Source organism: Salvelinus sp. IW2-2015, linkage group LG8 (assembly GCF_002910315.2).
Source record: "Salvelinus sp. IW2-2015 linkage group LG8, ASM291031v2, whole genome shotgun sequence".
NCBI lineage: Eukaryota > Metazoa > Chordata > Actinopteri > Salmoniformes > Salmonidae > Salvelinus > Salvelinus sp. IW2-2015.
The window spans coordinates 20,790,521-20,798,588 of NC_036848.1; the positions used below are offsets into that span (position 1 = coordinate 20,790,521).

An 8,068-nucleotide genomic window follows, 5' to 3' on the forward strand; every position below is an offset into this window, starting at 1 on the left:
CTGGGGAGGCTCGGGCAAGTAGCTGCGGGGTGCGGAGCTGTTGGCCGGGGTTGCTGTATCCAGGAGGAAAGCATGGCCAGCCATAGAAAAATGCTTATTGAAATGTTCAATTATCATGGATTTATCGGTGCTGACCTAGCCTCAGTGCAGTGGGCAGCTGGGAGGAGGTGCTCTTGTTCTCCATGGACTTTACAGTGTCCCAAAACATTTTGGAGTTAGAGCTACATGATGCAAATGTATGTTTGAAAAAGCTAGCCTTTGCTTTCCTGACTGCATTATTTGCTTTATTGACCCCTGCCTGCCCTGACGCTGAGACTGCCTGTCGTTCTGGATTATTGACCCCTGCCTGCCCTGACGCTGAGACTGCCTGTCGTTCTGGATTATTGACCCCTGCCTGCCCTGACGCTGAGACTGCCTGCCGTTCTGGACCCTTTACACCCTTTCTGAATTACTGACCACCGCCTGCCTTGACCTGTCGTTTGCCTGCTCCTGTGGTTGTAAAACTCTTGTTACTTCTACACTGTCTGCATCTGGGTCTTACCTAAATGTGATTAAAAAGATAAGAAAAATCTTTTAAAAATGTTCTCTGTGACATAAGTAAAAAATAAAATAAAAAATAAAACATGTTTTAAAAGGGATTTTCAAACACAATTAGATTTGCAGTGGTGTGGGGAGCAATAAAATACCCTCCATTGGGCTAGAAATTCATTGCAGGTCTTAAATCACTTGTTATAAAATGTTTAAACTTTTGATTATGTCATCGAGTAGAACTTTTTAACTTTATATTTGTTTCTACAAAACTTAGAAATGCACCATGTTCACATATGATATTATTTACAGCGGCACTGGACTTTAAAGTCTGTTTTTTTATTTTTATGTAGTTGTTACGATCGTTGATGGAAGGATCGGACCAAGGTGCAGCGTGGTAGGCGTACATCTTTCTTTATTAAATGACACTCAAAAAACAATGTATACAAACGAAACGCACAGTCTGTAGGGCTGAAAAGCAGTAGTACAAAAACAAGATCCACAAAACTAAGGTGTAAGAAAAGCTGCCTAAGTATGATCCCCAATCAGAGACAACGATAGACAGCTGCCTCTGATTGGGAACCATACCGCCAACAAAGAAATAGAAAACATAGATTGCCCACCCTAGTCACCACCTGACCTAACCAAATAGAGAATTAAAAGGATCTCTAAGGTCAAGGCGTGACAGTAGTTGGCCTCCACAGCACATGGACACCAGCATACTTTCATATACACACCAAGAGGAGGCTGGTGAAAGGAGCTATAGGAGGACAGGCTCATTGTAAAGACTGGATTTGAATAAATGGAACAGTATCAAACACTTAATTTATTTATTCCATTTCAGCCATTACAATGAACCTGTCCTCCTATAGCTCATCCCACCAGCCTCCTCTGGGAAACTTCTTGGCTCTGGTAAAGAGAAGTTGAGAGTATCACATCTTGTTTTTGTTCATTTTCCTTGACAACATTGTAGGTAGGATGTTATAATATATATATATATATCTCATTTATATAAACAGGGAGTCATCGTTGAGACCAGGACCTCTTCCACAAAGGAGCCCTGCTCATACAACTCATAGACAAAATGCAGCTCAACAAACAATCAAGAAAAACACATCCTCAGCAAATAGTTCCCCAATTCATATTTGAAACGGCCAATCATCCAAGTGATGTGTATTCTGAGTTGGTTCCAGCAATGAGGTACATTATCTTCTGTTGTCCTTATGTTACATGCATCTACATTAATGAACAAGTTTTGTTCTTGAGACCGGTGGGGAAGAGTGGAATGGGGTGTAGGGATTTTTGCAACACTACTGTGGTTAGCACAACCTCGTGATTTACTTAACTTCCTGTTTGTCTTTGTGATACTAGGGGGGAGGGGACTTTTTGAACTTTCTGTTTGCCTTTGCGCAGTTAACTGAGAATACTCAATAGTAAATGAATGCACTATCTCTGTGTTGTCTCTGTATCTCTGACTTTAGATGTCACATAATCCTTTGTGTGTGGTGTGTGTGTGTGTGTGTGTGTTAAGCGTGTGCATAATGTGAGATGTAACCTAATGGTTTATTATAAGTGTCTACTTTTCATTGAAAACATTTAGTCAGAATTGTTTTCTTAAAGTTATTAGTTTTTTGGCCCATCATTTGTCGCCAAGCAACATGGACAATACTGGTTAAAGCTGACTGAATGTTTCAGGATCTGAGATTGTTTGGTGTCTTCACCTGCAACTAACCAGAGTTTCAGTAAACCAGCTGATAAATTACAGAACACGGCTTTATAAGAAGGAAAGCATGTATGTCTCATATTCACTGTTATTTCTACCTTCTCAATACCTTCCTCCATGTCTCATATTCACTGTTATCTTTCTACCTTCCCAATACCTTCCTCCATGTCTCATATTCACTGTTATCTTCTACCTTCCCAATACCTTCCTCCATGTCTCATATTCACTGTTATCTTTCTACCTTCCCAATACCTTCCCCCATGTCTCATATTCACTGTTATCTTCTGCCTCCCAATACCTTCCTCCATGTCTCAATATTCACTGTTATCTTTCTGCCTTCCCAATACCTTCCTCCAGTCTCATATTCACTGTTATCTTTCTACCTTCCCAATACCTTCCCATGTCTCATATTCCCTGTTATCTTTCTACCGTCCCAATACCTTCCTCCTGTCTCATATTCACTGTTATCTTCTGCCTTCCCAATACCTTCCTCCATGTCTCCATATTCACGTGTATTTCTACCTTCCTCCATGTCTCATATTCACTGTTATCTTTTTTTTTTTTTTTTTTTTTTTTAACCTTTATTTAACCAGGTAGGCAAATTGAGAACACGTTCTCATTTACAATTGCGACCTGGCCAAGATAAAGCAAAGCAGTTCGACACATACAACAACACATAGTTACACATGGAGTAAAACAAACATATAGTCAATGATACAGTGAAAAAAAAAAAGTCTATATACAATGTGAGCAAGTGAGGTGAGATAAGGGAGGTGAAGGCAAACAAATATATGTATAAATAAATAAAAATATAAAAAGGCCATGGTGGCGAAGTAAATACAACACAGCAAGTAAAATAAAAACTAAAAACACTGGAATGGTTGTTTGCAGTGGAAGAAAGCGCAAGTAGAGACAGAAATAATGGGGCAAAGGAGCAAAATAAATAAATAAATACAGTAGGTAAAGAGGTAGTTGTTTGGGCTAAATTATAGATGGGCTATGTACAGGTGCAGTAATCTATGAGCTGCTCTGACAGCTGGTGCTTAAAGCTAGTGAGGGAGATAAGTGTTTCCAGTTTCAGAGATTTTTGTAGTTTCGTTCCAGTCATTGGCAGCAAAGAACTGGAAGGAGAGGCGGCCAAAGAAAGAATTGGTTTTGGGGGTGACCAGAGAGATAAACCTGCTGGAGCGCGTGCTACAGTAGGTGTTGCTATGGTGACCAGCGAGCTGAGATAAGGGGGGACTTTACCTAGCAGGGTCTTGTAGATGACCTGGAACCAGTGGGTTTGGCGACGAGTATGAAGCGAGGGCCAGCCAACGAGAGTGTACAGGTCGCAGTGGTGGGTAGTTAATGGGCTTTGGTGACAAAACGGATGGCACTGTGATAGACTGCATCCAATTTATTGAGTAGGGTTTTGGAGGCTATTTTGTAAATGACATCACCGAAGTCGAGGATTGGTAGGATGGTCAGTTTTACAAGGGTATGTTTGGCAGCATGAGTGAAGGATGCTTTGTTGCGGAATAGGAAGCCAATCTAGATTTAACTTTGGATTGGAGATGTTTGATGTGAGTCTGGAAGGAGAGTTTACAGTCTAACCAGACACCTAGGTATTTGTTAGTTGTCCACATATTCTAAGTCAGAGCCGTCAGAGTAGTGATGTTGGACAGGCGGGCAGGTGCAGGCAGCGATCGGTATCTTCTAACCTTCCCATGTCTCATATTCACTGTTATCTTTCTACCTTCCAATACCTTCCCCCATTTCTCTATTCACTGTTATCTTTCTACCTTCCCAATACCTTCCTCCATGTCTCATATTCACTGTTATCTTCTACCTTCCCATACCTTCCCCATGTCTCATATTCACTGTTATCTTTCTACCTTCCCAATACCTTCCCCCATGTCTCATATTCACTGTTATCTTCTGCCTTCCCAATACCTTCCCCATGTCTCATATTCACTGTTATCTTTCTGCCTTCCCAATACCTTCCTCCATGTCTCAATATTCACTGTTATCTTTCTGCTTCCCAATACCTTCCTCCAAGTCTCATATTCACTGTTATCTTTCTACCTTCCCAATACCTTCCCCATGTCTCATATTCCCTGTTATCTTTCTACCGTCCCAATACCTTCCTCCATGTCTCATATTCACTGTTATCTTCTGCCTTCCCAATACCTTCCTCCATGTCTCATATTCACTGTTATCTTTCTACCTTCCCATAACCTTCCTCCATGTCTCATATTCACTGTTATCTTCTACCTTCCCAATACCTTCCTCCATGTCTCATTTCACTTTACTTTCTACCTTCCCAATACCTTCCCCCATGTCTCATATTCACTGTTATCTTTCTACCTTCCCAATACCTTCCCCCAGTTCAGAGATGGCATGATGTGGTGTGCAGCATAGAGTGCATAGTCCTTCAGTCTCTATGAGCCAGATGCCGGTTGGTGTAAGAGAGGCTACTTCCTCTTCAGGACCGTCAGAAGTTATGTAAATTCCTCTTGTGTAATTGTCAGTAACTTTAAAACTTACAGTTACAAAATGGCTGTTGAAACTGTGGGCCACATTTCTCGGCAACATTAGAAGTGGGATAAATGTGTTGATTTGAAGGACAKACCGGCAGACTGTGGTAAGTCCAGGCTACATAGAACTRTTACAGTTAGATCGYTGTCAGACATTCARTAGACARAAAGCTTGAGATATGATCCGTTATCATGCTGACCGACCTGATGGTCTCCGTAGGAAATGTTGTGAAAATATCACTACATTCTCTGTTATTTAGACTTAAAACTGGTTTGAAGGTGATCAGTCCTGCCACTGATAGCCTATGTGAACTGATCTGAACAGGTTTAGGCTGGTCATCTATGATAGGTAGACTATAGCCGAGGTATAGACCTCGATCTGTATATCACTAACAAAACGCTATTATACATTATAACCTAGCCTACTTTACATAATATAACATATCTTACTTGTTGCAAAAAACCTTTCTGAATGGATCAATGATTTTCCCCCTCAGATCAATCATGTCCGTTTTAGCCCTTCTGTCTACATTCTCCGATACGTTTAGAAAATAACAGATTGGAAGACAGGAAATAGCCTACTTTTAATTAATACAAATAAGTGTGAGACATGGCCTTGTGTTGCTGCACTGTCCATAACGACCTTAACAAACAGTGGCGTATTATTATTATTATTGACAGTTACCATGGAGAAGAGATGTCACAACTACATGTTCATGTGATTGCATTAAATCACCTAACTGTTTCGATATGTCTGTTAGTAAATGTTTTATTTCTAAGAATTAAAGAATTAGTTGTCACTGTGTTAACCGCAACCAACATGCTGGATCTCTGTTTAGGGGTCAGTGTTAAAAAATGAGTCTCTCTGGGGAGGGAGAGGAGGGGGGCCCTGCCTCTAAAAGGAGTCTCTCTGGGGTGAGAGAGGAGGAGGGCCCTGCCTCTAAAATGAGTCTCTCTGGGGAGAGAGAGGAGGGGGGCCCTGCCTCTAAAACGAGTCTCTCTGGGGAAGATTACTCCAAAGCTAAGAGGTGAGATGACAATATTGTTGAATCATTTATTAAGTTTATTTCCAAAATGCTTTATCCACAATTTTTTCACATTTGTGTTTTTAGATCAGAAATGATTGCTTATGGGTAGCCTTCAATGTTATTGTTCTCACATGTTTAATTCATAGATTTTAGATGTGTATGAAAATGTTAATTTTGTCAAAACGCTATAAATCCATTGTTTAGCTGGAATGGAATGTTCGCATCCTGTATATTTGACTGTGATATGTGGTTGTTTCACCTAGCCATCCTAAAATGTATGCCTTTTTAACCCTTGAATACACTACAAGTTTGAATTTCAGGCTGTACGGCAACTGTACTGTAAATCTCTTTGCGGCCGGTTTCCTGACAGAGATGGAATTTAGGATTCAGAGTATTTTAACGATGCATCTTTCCTACATCGGCCGAAGATGTAACATACGTTTCCCAAAACACCACTAAATGCGTCATTAGAGCATGTGTCAGTACTGATAGGATGGAAAAGAAAGGGAGCGCTGCTCTCCAATCAGCTTTCTCCATTCAAATCTTTCCTTAACATGATAATTAATGACCTAATAATCCCCAGCTTCCAATTGGCTCATTCATCCCCCCTCATCTCTCCTGTAACTATTCCCCAGATCGTTGCAGGATAATACAACCAAACAGCCAAACAGGGAAATGGTTCCAATCATTTTTCCACCGTTCATTTTTTTTAAACATCAAAGCAGACATCATGCTAGACTACAAATCCCTGCAAGCTCCTACATGTCATCTCTAGCTGACACTTTTGCTAACAGATATTGTGTCAATTTTAAACTTGCACAAGACAGTTCATAGAATTGTCCATTTAAAGAAATGTAGCCAATTTATTCATTACTACANTTTGCTAACAGATATTGTGTCAATTTTAAACTTGCACAAGACAGTTCATAGAATTGTCCATTTAAAGAAATGTAGCCAATTTATTCATTACTACAGTACCAGTCAAAAGTTTGGACACACCTACTCATTCCAGGGTTTTTGTAGTTCTTTTTCATTTTGGGGGGTAAATATAGTAAATATATTAAAAGATATTGTCCTAGAGAGAATAACACAGCTATCAAAGCGTCACGCCACGGTAAGCCTACACGAAACACAACCCTTATTTTAAGTGTTTCTAAAATACCCTATGGGAAAAAATTATGGTGGAAAAACGATTGGAACCATTTCCTTATTTGACCGCTAGGTTTTATGGGTATTATGACTCATACTGTGGTACTGGTACTCTACAGGTTGGTCCTCTCATCAGGGTGAGCGTTACTGTGGTCAATGTTTCCACCTAGTGGTCAAATACACAAGTGGAACCAGTAAAAGCCTACTGCCTATTCCCCCAGCAAATACAAGTGCGGCAATTGTACTCAATGCCAGTAAACCAAATGTATGTAAGGGTTCTCCTACCCCAGATTGGGTCAATGTGATCTACATGATTCGCTGCCTGTGTGGCTTATTTTACACATGATAGACCAAGTTACTCACTAGAATTTGTGAGTACTGAAATGCCATTTGATGTGCTGACCCCAACAACCCAGTGACCCTTCATTTCAAAGAGAGAGTTCACTCGCTTTGTGAGTTATTTTATTTGGGAATTGAACAAGTCAGCAAAAACAAATGTGTTGGAGACATCCAGAGAGTGATGTTCTGGATCCCTTCCTTGGATAGTTTAGTCCCCAGAGGTCTTAACCTAATAACCATCAGACCTCCCTTCATGCTTCACGGTGGAACCACACATGCGGAGATCATCCGTTCACCTACTCGGCGTCTCACAAAGACACGGCCCTCTAGGTTAAGACCTCTGGGGACTAAAGTATCTACAACATACTATAGTCCTCTAGGTTAAGACCTCTGGGAACTAAAGTATCTACAACATACTATAGTCCTCTAGGTTAAGACCTCTGGGAACTAAAGTATCTATAACATACTATAGTCCTCTAGGTTAAGACCTCTGGGGACTAAAGTATCTATAACATACTATAGTCCTCTAGGTTAAGACCTCTGGGGACTAAAGTATCTATAACATACTATAGTCCTCTAGGTTAAGACCTCTGGGAACTAAAGTATCTACAACATACTATAGTCCTCTAGGTTAAGACCTCTGGGGACTAAAGTATCTACAACATACTATAGTCCTTATGTAGGTTAAGACCTCTGGGGACTAAAGTATCTATAACATACTATAGTCCTTCTGTAGGTTAAGACCTCTGGGACTAAAGTATCTATAACATACTATAGTCCTC

General features: G+C 40.4%; 1 pseudogene; it reads left to right on the forward strand.

The window, feature by feature from the left end:
• The first annotated feature begins 4,687 nt into the window (after positions 1-4,687).
• The window catches only part of LOC112081133 (uncharacterized), a 48,744-nt pseudogene continuing 45,363 nt past the window's right edge, over positions 4,688-8,068 (forward strand).